The sequence below is a fragment of the Equus quagga genome, chromosome 8 (genome assembly GCF_021613505.1).
Source record: "Equus quagga isolate Etosha38 chromosome 8, UCLA_HA_Equagga_1.0, whole genome shotgun sequence".
Lineage (NCBI taxonomy): Eukaryota > Metazoa > Chordata > Mammalia > Perissodactyla > Equidae > Equus > Equus quagga.
This window is the reverse complement of record NC_060274.1, coordinates 113145995-113161376: the sequence shown is the minus strand read 5'-3', so window position 1 is coordinate 113161376 and position 15382 is coordinate 113145995. Positions and strand designations below refer to the sequence as shown.

Genomic DNA, 15382 nt, shown 5'->3' with positions numbered 1-15382 from the left:
CACTTACTCAGAACTGTTCCAGGAAAAGAAATTCACAGGGAATTCTGTTCTCATATATCACTGCTAGAAGGCGAGAGAGGCATTCTCAAGAATATTATCCCCAAATTTCTAAATACAAAGACAAAAGATCATTTAATGAATCCCAACACAGAACTCACTCCATGGAATAAAATCAAGTTGAGTCAGTCATTTGGAGCTGGAAACCTTTAATATCCGAGATTATGAAAAAATGATCAGATTTGCCCTTCTTGCCACATTCCACCTAGTCTTCTCTTATAGTCTAGCCATACATGTCTGGTTTCGCCAAACACATTAGAAGGATTTGCTATCTCAGTTTACAAGTCCGTCTGCATAGCCCTGTTAACAGAAGAGATCTATGAATACCAAGTACTTTGTTCTCATCTGCTTTTTTTGATCATGTATTGCACCGCACTAAAATTCCCCCGCCCTTTACAATCAGCTCTTTCTAAAAGGAATTCCAGGCTACTACCAACTAGCTGCCTTGTCCTACTGTTTAAGATGCCCAAATATGTCCGACTAACTTGAAATAAAAGCCTGTTTCCTCCCTTTCTGGAACACGCTTCCAACCTACATCTTCTCTAATTCTCTAGTCACACTCAAATACATTTTTCAAACAGAAAATGAGATTTCTTAAAAAACAGTTTGGTAGGTTGTTAAATTTGGTTTCTAAATACACACCCACTAGCACATGCATTCTCTCATTATTAGGCTTTATAGGAAACAGATCATGGTAGGCATCTTCTGTCTTAGCAAATATCAAACCAGTTATATTCACCCAATCGGAGCTAAATGCCGATGCTCTTTCCACCTTTGACTTTATTTCCTTGCAGCTCTAGAAGTCCAGTCTTAAATACTGGTAGCAGAATAAAATGTAAATGCTTTTGGTTAAAAATCATCATCTTTATGGCTTCTCATCAACCTGAAACTTATTGTTGTTTTTACAGCAAAACCTTCTTAAATCTCTGATAATAAAAGATGCAGGAGAGATCGCTGGTGTGAGCAGACTGGCACAGCACGCCTACTGACACTGGCCTGTGCCGCCCAGGTATGATCCCCATTGCGCTCCTAAACAAAAGACGATCCTGATCAGAGTCACCGGTACTCCCTGAATATAAGCCTCTCTGTGATCTCTCCTCTCGTCCCGACTCTAAGAACAAAACTTGAAATCTCATCCTGTTTGTCTTCCGGGAACATCTGCAGGGCAGCGAAGCCCAGTCTGGCTCTGAGCATTTGCATGGTTTAGTGGCTTTTACAATCTTGCATCTCCAGCTACCCTGGCCAGGAATGTTGACTGGAACCCAGAGAAAGTCCCCAGACTCTGCGGAAGCGGTGAAAAGAAAACCCTCTGTGCCTTACCTCGTAGGCTGTAACTTCGTCCCCGGGACTAAGTCAGAAAGGAAGGACTGATTTCTTTAAGCAGGAGCACAGCAAGAGGGCAGGCAGGCAGGCAGCCTAATACACACTGCTCTATTCAATAAAACTCCAGACCGCCCTTCCTTAGCCCCTCCCAGAAGTCCATGCTAAGTGAACACATATCTCCTATGTTTACAGTCGGCCTTCGGTGGTATGCATTGTCCTGTCGTTTTTCTAATAGGCAGCCAATGACGACACCCCGGCCGAGGTGGATGCAGCCTGCCTGTGGAGATGCCTGTCATTCCCTAGGCATGCTCAGGAAGTCACTCATCAGAAAAACCAAGACCTAAAAAGCTCTGAAACTGCGTGCAGGCTGCCAAAACCAGCCTGCTACATGCCCTTTTTTGGTTATCCTTAGCAGGGCCTCTGGAAGTGAATCCATTGTCAGGAACAATCATAAGAAATGTTAATCTTGGAGCAAGGGGCTGTCTTGTAGAACACAAATGGAACTTTAAAAAGAAAGCACCGTTTATGAAACTAAAAGTTAACAGTGCGTAAGTTTATTGGGGTGGGGGAGGGGAAGGTTTTTTAACTGAGGGAGCCTTAATAGTGTATTTCTTTTAAAAGTAGCTGTAGATACAAAATAAAATTAAATTATTATGTAATTTTAAAGCCCGAAATGGCCAGGACCCAGGTCTGGTGTACGTTGTAACCTGAAAGAGGCACAGCCTCTTAAAATATGTCTCCATGTGTTATAAAAACAACCCACAAAAAAAAAGCTTAGGTCTTTTTTAGAAGGTTAACATTCTCCAGAATAAGCATAGGGCCAGAAATCCAGCTGGGCAGGGTCCTACGGGTCTCGTATCCTCGTTGGTTTTCTATGTCCCCTCCCTCTCTCTCTCCTCTTTATTTCTTCAGATTTAGCAACAGGCAGATACTGCTAGAAATTGTGGACGAGAGAGAGGGAGTGAAGAGACCTAGCACCTGCTTTGGGGCTGATGCAGACGGATGCATATGCCCACAGAGATGGCACTGATGGTCTAGTGACTTCTTAAAAGTACTCCAACCAACTCTTCATTGGTAGGATGAGTGCTATGAGCGGGTCAGAATTAAGAGATGCTGAATTAGAATGAAGTTAACTAGCCCATGTGCATATAATCTCTAGTCTTGTACTTTCAATATAGAATTCACTCAATTAGTCAATCTCTACTTAATTCAACAACAAAAAATTGTTTTTGAGCACTTACTATCTGTCAGGCCTAGGGCTAGGTGCTAGATTTATGTCAATAATTTGTAGGTGTTTGGAGACTGTTTCATCACTGACCAAGTGTTAAAATATTTTCCCTGGGTAATTACAAGTCCAGAAGCTTGGTGTTCAAAAATCTAAGGTTTTACTGTATAAGCCTTTCCTTATTGATGAAGATTTGACTTAAAAATGATCTCTACTTAGGAAAAAGTCCCTGCCTTTGTGCTTCATTCAGAAGACTTGGGAAGTAATTGATCCACATGGATGGTTCCTTCTCCAGCCTTCCAGCATTAACTAGTACCCAGAGGCATCTGTATCAACACAGTACTCATCTCTTTCTTGAGAAGGCTACCCTCATCCCGTCTTTCTAACTGCCACTGCAGCACAGCCTAAAAAAGCTACAAGGAAGGCTGCCAGGCAGAGGGAGAGGTGAGCTTCAGGCATCCCAAGTTAGAACTCAGAATGCACTTTCCCAAGGAAACAGAATAAATAGTGGCTAGTGGGAATAGTACAGTCAATGCTGCATTTCAAGTCCGCCGTGGCTCAACCAGGCGATTGTGGAACACCACCGTTTATAATATGGTTCCTCTGGGAAAATATTTTCTGATCCCAAATAAATGATTTGGAAATAAACTTTTGGAACACAACTAGTTTTGCTGCTGGGGACGTCCCGTATCTGGACAGGTAGTAAAGATAGAATAATACTTCCTAGTCTGGTAAACTGCTAAGCTTGAAGACACTGTAAAGCAGAGATTAGTGAGTTCTGAAAACAATTCAATCAGAGATGTCCATGTGAAGATATGACCTGTTTCCAGAGATGTTTGTGGCTCATGATCTCCAGAATGGTCCATATGGCAGGGAGGTCTTTTTTAATGCACTGTTTTCCATGGCCACTGCCAATTATATCCTAAGCAGCCTTCTCGGCTTGTATGAGTAATGCCCTTTGGTTGAACAGCATCAGGGCATAATTTGCAATCTATGAATAAAATAAGTACCAGCTTCCCAAAGGAAACAAAAGTTGTGGCACAAATGGGGAAAATATTATCAGCAGGAAACATGGAAAGGACATACGTTTTGCACGGTTTTTAGAAGATAAATGGCTAAATATTTTGGGATTATGTCTTTAGAAAAGAGAAGTATGTTTCCCTAGATAAATTCTGAATCCCTCACATACAGGCTACAGTGGCTGAGCAACCATTCAGCCTATTCTGTGCAGTTGAAAATAGACATATTGTGGAGGAACTATATATTTGGAAAAATAATTTAACAAGTTTCATGTATTATATACCACAATATAGAAGAATTCTTTTTTCATTGTCTTTTTACTTTTTTCTTAAATAAGCAGGAATAAAAAAGAAAGGAAAGTGAATAAAAAGAAAGAAAAAAGGTAGATGTTGCCAATCTCTGCCATGGGAAACTTTACTTTCATAATATTTACTTTTCCCAGAAGTCTTTTGTAAACAACACTAAAAATACACAGAATTTATATCCAAAATTTCTGCAGAATATGTTTCCCACTTGGATCATCCCAGATAAAGAACAGCCTGTCTAGCATAGGATATATCTACCTAATCATACCAGAAGAAATCTAAAGAAACATTTGGAAACATCTGGATGATTTGTTGCATTTTTTTCAGTTCTGAGTATTTTCAATCATGTAGATCAGGAGTGAGCAACTATAATTTGCTTGTGTGTGAATTTGTGAAGAGTAAAAGTAGGCCACAATTTTTCATTCAGAATTAAAATCACTTCATTTCGTTCCACAAAAAATATACATTCTTCCAGCTTAACATACCTACTTTATTGAATAGAACAGCTATTTCAAACATTTTAAAAGGCAGAAGAACAACCATCCTCACCACAACACCCCTTCTTTTACTCAAATGAAATATTTCCAGAAACTCAGGGTTTATAAAACAATAAAATCAGACTGGTAGAATGTTGATAGAAAAATTGAACAACAAAGACAGTACATAAAAAAAGAGAATTAGGCTAAGTACACTTATGAATAGAGCTGAAAAAACTTAGCATATTGAATCCAATAGTGTAAAAACAAAGACAAGGCCAATGCAGAGATCGTCAAAATCTGAAAATCTATTGATATATTATAGTACATTAGCAGTTTAAGAGTACGAAAAGAAATAGTAGAAAAAAGAAAAGAGAAAGATCATCTCAATAGATAAAGAAAAATACTTGGTAAAATTAGTAATCACTTATAGAAAATAAAAAGCCCTTGAAAAGCTAGCAATAGAATCTTTACAAGCATAATGAGAGACATTTACTAGAAATCTACAGCAAACATCATGCTTAATGATGAAATCTTAAAACTATTCCCATTGCAAACAATGAAAAGACAAAGATGACTCCCATCTCTTCCACAATTAAAAAATGGGCTGGCGGTCCTAACCAAGACAAAAAAAAGGAAAATAAAGAAACAAGAGCTATTGGATTTAGAAAGAAAAATGTGTCTTTATTAGCTATGATATGATTATGTGTGTAGAAAATTCAAGAGAAAAAATTAGCTATGATATGATTATGTGTGTAGAAAATTCAAGAGAATCTACAAACATATTCGAATTAATAGAAGAGTTTAGCAAAATTATTGGAATCAAGTTCAGTGTACAAAAATCCAGGGCCGGCTCCGTGGCTGAGTGGTTAAATTCTTGTGCTCCACTTCTGCGGCCCAGGGTTCGGATCCTGGGCATGGACATGGCACCGCTCATTAGGCCATGTTGAGGCTGCGTCCCACATGTCACAGCTAGAAGGACCCATAACTAAAATATACAACTATGTACACGGGGGATTTGGGGAGAAAACAAAAAAAGCAGGGAAAAAAAAAGATTGGCAACAGTTGTTAGCTCAGGTGCCAATCTTTAAAAAAAAAAAAATCCAGAGTACCTATAACCAGCCATCTCTAATTTTAATATATAATGGAAAAATACACTATTCATAGTAATAACAAAAATGTGCATTGCCTGGAAATAAATGAAATAAAATATGTGCAAGAAAATTATAAAACTGGATTTAAGGACATAAAAGTTCTGCGTAAATGGTGAGTCAGATTACTTTTATGAATGGAAAAGCTCAAAATTACAAAGACGTAAATTCTGAAATTAACCTATGCATTTATTATTCCAACTAAAATCCCTAAATGATATATTCTGTAGAACTTGACAAAACAATCCTAAAATTCAGATGGAAAAGTAAAGATCCAGAAATAAGTACTGAGATTTTTTTTTAGAGCAATTCTAATCAAGAGAAGTGTTCTTGGCCCAGGAACAGACAAATAGATCCACAGAATAAAGTAGAAAGCCCAGAAACAGCCCGAGCATATGTGGAAACTTTTAAAATAATGGCGGAAGCATCACAGATGAAGGAGAAAAAAGGGTGGACTATTCTATTAATGGTAAGGTTACAGTCGACTATGGGCAAACAAAATTAGATTCAAAATTCTCACCCTATGCTGAAAGAAACTAGGTTACAGGAAAATGATTAGGAAAAGTTGTAGGTGAATATTTTTGTGATAAGGGATAGAGGATTCTAAAATCATAAAAACAGAACCTACAAATGAGAAGACTGAAAAATTTGAGGATATGGTTAAACTTGCAGATCAAACGCCTGACACTCATCAGAAAGTCATGCATGAGACGCATGACTTTCTGCTCCTTCCCCAAACCTCACCAAAATGATAGTAAAGAAATAAAAAATCATAAAGTAAATCCTACAAGACAAAGAGTCCTGGAAAGGAGTCAACACAGAGTGCAGATGTCAGCCAAATTTCAGAATATGGAAAATGCACGGATGGTGGGTAATTGACCTAACCGAGCTGAGAAACTGAACTCTGGCCCTGTGGACCGGAAGGCCTGCGGACAAGAAAGAAGCTGATTCAAGCCTCAGAACCAAGAAAAACTACAGATTTGGAAGCTCCCCCCCCACCAGGCACCCAATTTCTGAAGGTGAGGGGTGGAGCAGAACACAGGTTTGGTGGAAAATCTGAGTAAGGAACAGTTAGAAGCCCAGATAGCCTCCTCACACTCACACAACCAGGTAAACACTCTGCTCTCAACCACACGGAAACTGGAAGCTTCTTCCGTGAAGAGAAGTGATGGCCTCCGAACGTCAGGCAAAGCAGCGGACAGGGAGGAGTCTGCGTACTGAAAACAAGCTTAAGTGAAAGTTTACTCAACAAACACTGAAACACCCCCTGTCTCCGCACTCTGCGGGGCTCCCAGGGCACTAACAGTCAGGTTTGTACTCCGCAGAAAGGAAATTGGAGGATACCACTCCAGGGAAACTGGCATGCCCTTGGAAAAAAGATCTGCAGGCACAGACATTTGAGGGACCCCAGAAATGTCTGGCTCATTGCCCAAGGCCCTTTAGTGAACTCGTGCACAGGAACTTCCAACGAGCTTTTCAGCACCTCACTCTTAAATATGAACATCAAGTTAAGGAAAGGCTCTGAAAGCGAGATGGAAAAACAGTGGAAATAATGGAAAAAAGAAACTCAGAGGGAAGAGAGGCAGGGTGAGAAACGGAAGAAAGCTTCAAGAAAACTATAATTACCATATAACTTCGGGAAAACTATAATTACCATTCTCAGAGAGATAAGAGAAGATATTGTAGCCATGAAACTAGGGAGATGCTTTAAAAAGGCCCTTTCAGAGAATAGGAGAGAACTCATAAACGAAAAATATTATGGCAGAAATTTATAAAAATTCAATACAAGAAGTGGAAAATAAAGTTTAGAAAAAATCTTCCAGAAAAGTAGAAGGAAAAGACAAGATGGAAAAGAGGAGGGAAAAAGATAAGAATATTAGAGAATCAATCAGAACTCCAGTATCTGAGTGTTCCATAAAAAGGGACAGAAAAAATGGTGGGAAGGAAATAATCAAAGAAAAATACATGAAAAGTTCCCCAAACTGAAAGATACGAGTTTCCAGATTCACAGGGCCTACTGGGCGTCCAGTACAATGAATGAAAACATATTTCATTCTGAAGTTATCAAGTTCTTGAGGTTGTATGCTCCATCCAAAGGGGGGAAAAAAGTTGGGGTTGAAACTAGAAACCAAGAAGGAAAACAAAGATCAAGAAATAGAGGATGCAAACCCACGACACAGGTGAAGGGTGGTCCCATGATGATGGTGAAAGAAAATTTTAGGATGATAGCTGGTCAAGAAAGCAACCAGTAGATATTAGAGCAGAGGACTCCAGAAAGGATGTTCTAAGGGAAAGTCAAATAGATTACCTGATCTGTCCTTGGGGAAAGCATTTGTGATAGTTACATAGAAAATAAGTAGAAGTAAGATTGAGTTCATTATAATTTCAGGAAAGACTAAATGTTTGTATGAGACAGAAAAAGTGATCATTGTACACTATATAGTTCAACCATGAGAAAAATTTACACAGTCAGAATAATGTAAATGGATTTTACCAAAACAATGATGATGTCATTAGTTTTAGAGGATAACGAGCAAGAACACGTTAGTAGGATGATTGTGGATAAGAGATCTAAACCTTCGTTTTGTTTAGCAGGAAATCAATAGCTAATAGCTACTATTGAAATTTTAATAAATAGTTGAATTAGCATATTATTTAGGAATACAAAAATAAATACCACAAAAAAAATCTCCCCCCAAATAGTTCATTCGTTCACTGAGTGAATATTTATTGAGTGTCTACCACATGCCAGGGCCTGTTCTAGGCGTTCTGAACAAATACATTTTGATGGAAGGAGACAGATAAACGCATGAACTAATACATAAGCGTATAATGTCAGGCAGTGGAAAGGGCTAAAAGAAAAAATAAGAAAGGGTAAAGAACTAGAGAAAATCAAGAAGTCCTCTCTAAGTGAGTAAACTGAAGGAGCAATGTGAGATGGATGAAGGAAGGGCATTCCCAACACCAAGCATAGCAGGTGCACATTAAAGGGACAATGAAGATTTCAGAGTAACTGGGGAGGAGTGATCACCAACAGCAGATCAGATCATCCAGAGCCTTGTAGCCATGGTAAGAACTTTGGGTTTTGTTCTAAGATGGAAGGTCATTGAAGGAGTTTGAGCAGAGGGAAAAATCACTTTGGCTGTGATGTGTAGAATAGGCAGTGAGATTGGAAGAGGAGAAGCAGGAGGAAGCTATTGCCTCCTCATAGGCTGGAGGTGCTGGCTTGGACCAGGCCAGTTGTGGTTGTGGGGCTGAGAAAGTACTGAATTTTGGGTACATCAAGGCTCACTGATGGTTTGGATGAGGGATGTGAGAAAAAGAGAGGAATCAAGGATGTCTCCTTTTTTGGCCTGAATAACTGAGTGAATGATAGCGTTATTTAATAAAACGAGGACCCCTGAGGGAGGTGTAGATCTGCAAGGAAATATGGGAATCAATTAGACAGATTTTAGGCCTATTAAGATGACAAAAGCCATTCAAGTGGAAGTGCAGCTAGGTAGTGGGATATACAAATCTGGGAGAAGGATGAGGCTTGAGTACACATTTGAGAGTCATCCATTTATAGATAGTATTTTAAAACAGGAATAAGTTACCTGAGCGAGTGCAAACAGTGAAGAGAAGAGGTGTGGGGACTGACTTTCCAGCATTTAAAGCCCAGAAAAGGAGACTGCAAAGGAGTTCAGAGCCATTGCTTAGAGGGAGGGTCAATTATAGGAATGGGTGGGGTCAATGATGACTGCTTTTCTTAAAAGCCATATAGTATTATCTGACTTTAAAAATAATGCAGCTTGTGATAGATTAGAGTATTGTAGACAACATTCACTTCCTCTTTTAATGAGATTAAACATTCACATTTTTGCCACGTGTCTTGGCAGTGCCCTCAGTAGGTGGACTTAACCTGTCATTTGCTTTGACCAATGGGATGTAGCCGGTAGTGATGGTGTGCCTGTTGGGAGTGGAGGCATTGAAGGCATCACACCTTTTCTTTTATCCTTGAGCCTCTGCCCTTTGCCGTGATAACAACATGTCCCATGGTGTGAATTGAATGGTGGTCCCCCAAAAGATACATTCATCCAGAACCTGTAAAGGTGATCTTATTTGGAAATAGGGTCTTTGAAGATGTAATTAAGTTAAGGATCTCGAGGTGAGATCACACTGGATTATCTAGGTGGGCCCTAAATCCTACGACAAGTGTTCTACTAAGAAAAAGGCCAAGGGAGAACTGAGACACACAAGACACAGAGGAGAACAGGGTGTGAAGACAGAGGCAGAGATTAGAGTGGTACATCTACAAGCTAAGGATTGCCAGTGACCCCCAGAAGCTAGGAATAAGGATGGAACAGATTCTTTCTCAAAGCCTCCAGAAAAAGCTAACACCCCTGTCAATCCCTTGATTTTAGACTCCTGGCCTCCAGTACTGACAGAGAATAAATTTCTGTTGTTTCAAGCCACCTAGTTTGTGGTACTTGATTACAGGAGGGCAGGAAACCAATATACCCCAGATCGTGGCTGCTCTTCAGCTTGAGTTCCAGAACAAGGAGACACACGGAGTTGTGCTGGGCCGGTGAGCCCAGCCAGGACCAGCAGAGTTGCTATTGACCTAGGTCTCATGTAAAAAGAGTAAGATATAAGTGTTTGCTATTGTAAGCCACTGAGATTTTGGAGCATTTTTCACCAAGAAAAAGCTAACTGATCTTTATATATTATGCAAAAACTAAAGAAATTTAGTTAAACCAAAAATTTTGTTACTTCAAAATGTAAAAACTTTTTTTCAACAAAAGTCACCACACACAAAGTGAAAAGGCAAGCCAAGAGAAAATGCGCAATGTATAGAGCAAAGGATTGAAATCTAGACTATCGAAGAATGCCTAAAAGTCAATTGACAGGTGAAGAGAGAGAGAGAACCTAATAAAAATGGGAACAGGTATAACGATTCACAGAAGAGAAAATGCAAAGGCCAAAAGCCTTGAAATGGTGCTCAATCTCATTATCAATCAGGACAATGCAAGTTAAAACATTGATACCAGTTCACAGCCTCAAATTGGTAAAGAAAAAGACATTTAGTCTTGCAAAACTACATGTTGTTGATAATGTGCAGAAAGAAATTCTTACACATTTTGGATGAGAACACAAATTGGTACGTTCACTTGGTAGAGTGATTTGGCAATATCTAGTGCTGTTCAACATGTGCATTCCTTATTCAGCATCCTATTTTTAGGCATATCCTGTTAGGAAACTTTAGTAAGGAGACATGTGAAAGGCAGGTCGTTAGAATATTGTCTGTAACAGTGGTAATGTTGACAAAAATCCCAATAGCGATCAGTGGAGGGAAGGCTCCATAAACTATGGTATAGGATAGAATACTATATAGTGGATAAAATTAATGAGCAAGATGTACTTGAATCTCAAAAACATGTTGTGTGGGGGAAAACCACAAATTTCAGTTGGAACGATTCCTTTCACATGAATTATTCATGGAGACAAGTAACGGTAGACTAGAACCACACCAAATTCAACATAGTGGTGCCCATAAGAAGGGGAGAGGGTGGTACTGGTCACAAAATGAAGAAACTTAAAATTTATCTGCAATGTGTAAAAGAAGATCCGAAGTAATTATGACAGACATTACATTTGTTAATTCTGCAGAGCATGTACACAGGTTTCATATTATCCTTGAACTTTTTTTTTTTTTTAAATATGCTATCCACTGAGAATTCTCTCCCCACGGCACTAGTATCTGGTCACCTGTGTGACACTGGGAAAAACCGCTGCCCTTCTTTGTCCTCAGACCAGCAATACCGCTCACCCAGGGCAGCCTGACTAACAGAGAGGGGGGACTTGCCCTGAAGGTAAAGACCTCAACTCAGTCACACATTAGTACTAAGGCTTTGACACCAGAGAATCAATAGTTACTCTTTAAGAGCTAATACCTTAAGCCATTGCCTGCCTTAGTGCCTTAATGCCAGTTGTTTTATGAATAGGGTGCAGATGAAGCGAGAGCCTGCACTGATCCATTTTGATGGGGCACCAGGTAGAAGAAGAGGGCATTTGTGGCCTAGGATAAGGGTGAGAATCTGACGAAATGGAAGGAGGGTGTGATCAGAGAAGACCAGTGTGGATGAAGAAGCATCTGAGACAAATGTTACCTTTCCCCACTTCCACTGAACAGGAGTGGCCACTTCCCTCAGTCTCCCTACAGGAAATCTCTGTCCCCTTATTTCTTGAGCTAGGGAGGATAATTGGGTGTTTCTATGGTTTCCACTCTTCCCATATGCATTTCTATTGGATTGGCTCTACCTCAGAGAAAGCAAAAAGGTTCCATCCATGAGAAATTCCTCTTGGTTTCCACTGGGTATCTGAGTCACTCAGACCTGTAACTGGATTTTTCTTAGATAGTTCTGTTTATTCATTCATTCGTTCATTCATTCAACCAACCAACCTCTGGTTGCTTGACCAGACCTTACAGCATCTATTAGCTGTAAGGCTTAGGGTTAGCCTCTGTGTCTTTTATAATCTTGTAAGAACACCTCGTCTGCTTTTAAAGAACAGCTGTTCTAATAGGAAGCTCAGACATGTGCACAAGATGGTCTCTGAGATGACAAGTGGTAAGAAAGACCCCCTTGCTCTCCATGTGTTTACCCAGCTGTGTTTGCCTCCTTTTCCTGTCCCATGCTTAATGAAGGCTGTCTGAAACCCAACCAAGACCATGTGGTGAGACCTGGTGTCCCCTCCCAACCAGAAAACATATCCTTCACTCATTTCATAAAAAAAAACAAAAAAAAAGCCGATCTCATAATTGGCTTTGCATTGCAGGCATACTTGTGAAGGGTGCAAATAAGAAAACATTTAAAATATTTGATCTATTTTGGGTGAGGTTCTGTAGCTTTGGCCTTGCAGACTGTCATCTGAGAGGCAGTGATTTCTCTTGGGGGGCAAACTATTTTTAAGATCTAAAAAAAGAGAAAACATGTTTTCAAAGAGATACCTGAGTCTGGTAATATTTTGGGAAAGATGGCTGTTTGGAACAAGCAAGCTAACTGTAGTGTAGATGCATCTACCCACTAACCAAGGTCTGCTGGAGGTTTGACCATTTTACATCACAGAGAGAAAGAGTGCGTGAGACCTCAGTTATCTTTGTAGCTTCTCCATCTCTTCTCTTCCCCAGCCTTCCCTTGTGCTTTTCAGCTTCATCTCATCTCGTGCTCCCTCGTGCTTTCCTCTTTCTCCATTGGTCACTGCCCTCTGTCTGTAAACATGCCCAAGGCTTGGGGGGAAAATACGGTTGCCTGACTCTTGTTTCTTTTAGCTTCATTTTTCTCTTTTCTTTTAGTATCAAATTTCTCCAAATGATTGGTTTATAATGCAGCTCCCCAACTTCTTCCATGACCTCACTTCTCCTTGGTCCCTGGACATTTTAACTTCAGCCCCGTCTCTCTTCTGAGCGGTTCTGACTGAGACCCCTGGGTAGCTGAACCCTTTTGCAGAACTTCTTCATGCCCGTAGCTCCTGCCACTGAGGTTGTTGTCCTGCCTCTCGGGCATCTTTGATTTTTCCATTTGTTCTTTCTTTTCCCTCAGTGTGGACACACCTCCAGTGCCCAGGTCTGATCTGTCTCTTAGGGAATAATAATATCTACTTCACAGGGCAGACATAAGAATTAATGAGATAAAATATATGCAAAGTAGCTTTGTGAACTAAATGCTCATTTATTTACTTATGGGACAAACATTTATGAAGTACCTTCCCCATACCAAAACTTTTCTCAATATTGGGACTACAGCAACATTGTGTAAGACACTGTACCTCCCCTTCCCCTAAAACGGGCTTGTCTTTTGCTGGCAGACATATATATTCACATAAGTGCAGTAAAGTGGGGCAGGTGTTGCCATAAAAATTCTGTACAGTGAGGGTCACACTGGGCAACCGAGAAGGGAGAGGTCATTTTTGTCTTAGTGGGGTTTAAAAAAAATCTCATTTGCTCTCATGTTTTCAGCAATTGCCTCTTCTGATAGGACAAATAAAAATACATATTTAGCCCTGAACTTTTGCTTTCATCATGAATTCTTTTGCTCAGAAATCTTCAATAAGATCTTACTACCAAAAAGATAAAGTGAAAACTTGGCTTAGTATTTGATAGTGATCTACAATCACCATTCGTGCCTGTCTTATGATTTCTGCCACAAAACCACTCCCCTGCCACTCTGATCATGGAACGCACCTCCTGCCTCTGTGACTTCAGTCACTCTGCTTCTTGCCCTTCATCCCTACTTACCTGAGTCCTTTCCGATGGATCCAGACCGGCCTGAAAGCCATCGCTAAGACAGAAGCCCTTAGTGGATAACCCTTCTCGGACTACCTATGAAATCTGCTGTCAGACCCACTCATTTCCTATTTATCAACTACTGACTTGAATTATTTGATTTGATGTAGATACATACATCCTAGATTAATTAATGACTTATTTAATTAATAGTTAATTAATGAATAATTAACAACTATTTCTTGAGTGTCTGTTATGTGTTGTTAACTCTGTTAGGTTCTAGTGACACAGTGGTAAACAAGACAGGCAGAACTTTTAAAACTAGGGGCCATATCTTAAAATTACAAGCCATGGGGGTCAGTCCGGTGGCGTAGTGGTTAAGTTCACACACTCCACTTCAGCGGCCCAGGATTCACTGGTTCAGATCTCAGGCGCAGACCTACACACTGCTCACCAAGCCACACTGTGGCGGTGTCCCTCATACAAAATAGAGGAAGATTGGCACAGATGTGCCAATTGGCACAGATTGACACAGGGCCAACCTTCCTCACCCTCTTCCCCCCCCAAAAAATTATGAGCCATATAGCATGCTTATTTGTCTCCCTCTCTCTCTCAACACTGCCTTTTTGGGCCAGAATTTAAAAATATAAGCAAACAAAGTATTAAGATATCTTGACGAAAACTATTTATATTTAGCTGTATACAAACCCAGATATATCCAGATGTACCAGAATGGAGAACTCGTCACTGCTGGGGAGTGGTGTGTGTGGGCTCGGGTCTAGGCCAGGAACCCTGAAGCCTTGTTGCTGCTACCCTAATTAAGAGGTACAGGTGGCTGGGGGAAGGGAACCGAGGACCACAGTCCTCCCACATGCTCATGCATACCAGGCATACCTCAAACAGAACTATCCATGTATGGACTTTTGGGGACATTTGGTTCACATGATTCTTCTGGAAGGCAGGGAAGTAATAGCCATAATAAAAATAGCAAACAAATGGGTATGGCTAGAGTTGATTTAGGAACTAGAGTGCCGAATTATTAACCTAAAGTGGGAAATATATTCTGAGACAGAAAACTGAGGCGGGCATTTGAACCAAGGCTCCTGTCTAATGGGCAGCTCCCCTCAGGACACAGAAAGGAAGTGTTAGGGAAGTTTTGATTCAAAGCCTAAGAGGCTGGCCAATTCAAAAGGATGATTCCAGCAATCTGTAATGGCTGATAAATTGCTCCTGTTTAGGAATATTTCTGTCTGAAGAATTAGATCCCATTGATGGGAGAGCTTCTCCTAAAATAGCACTGGAAGAATATTGGAAGATTCTTTTTTCTAAAGCTCTAAAACACCAGGCTTCTCTGTGCCTGGCATGCCGTCTACATTGCCTTCTTTCAAGTTTTAGCTCTCAAGAGTATGTACTATTTTAAATCGAGTATCTCCTGGTATTCCATATGAATCTATGTCCTTAGAAATTATCTCGTTAGAAAGATCACCTCTATCTCTTAATCACCATATTGAATGGATAATTCCTGGGAAGTCTTCATTTAAATTGATCATTCACGTCTGTCT

At 40.1% G+C, this 15382-nt stretch overlaps 1 protein-coding gene across 5 annotated transcripts in view; it reads right to left on the bottom strand.

The window, feature by feature from the left end:
* CALD1 (caldesmon 1) overlaps nt 1-1656 on the bottom strand; it is a 181021-nt gene extending 179365 nt beyond the window's left edge. For 2 of the 5 annotated variants that reach the window (XM_046670620.1, XM_046670622.1), the window contains exon 1: nt 1378-1656. The gene's annotated coding sequence lies outside the window, so the exon portion shown is untranslated. The remainder of the gene's footprint in view (nt 1-1377) is intronic. The other 3 variants (XM_046670626.1, XM_046670627.1, XM_046670623.1) reach the window with 2 other exon arrangements.
* Nucleotides 1657-15382: the final 13726 nt, after the last annotated feature.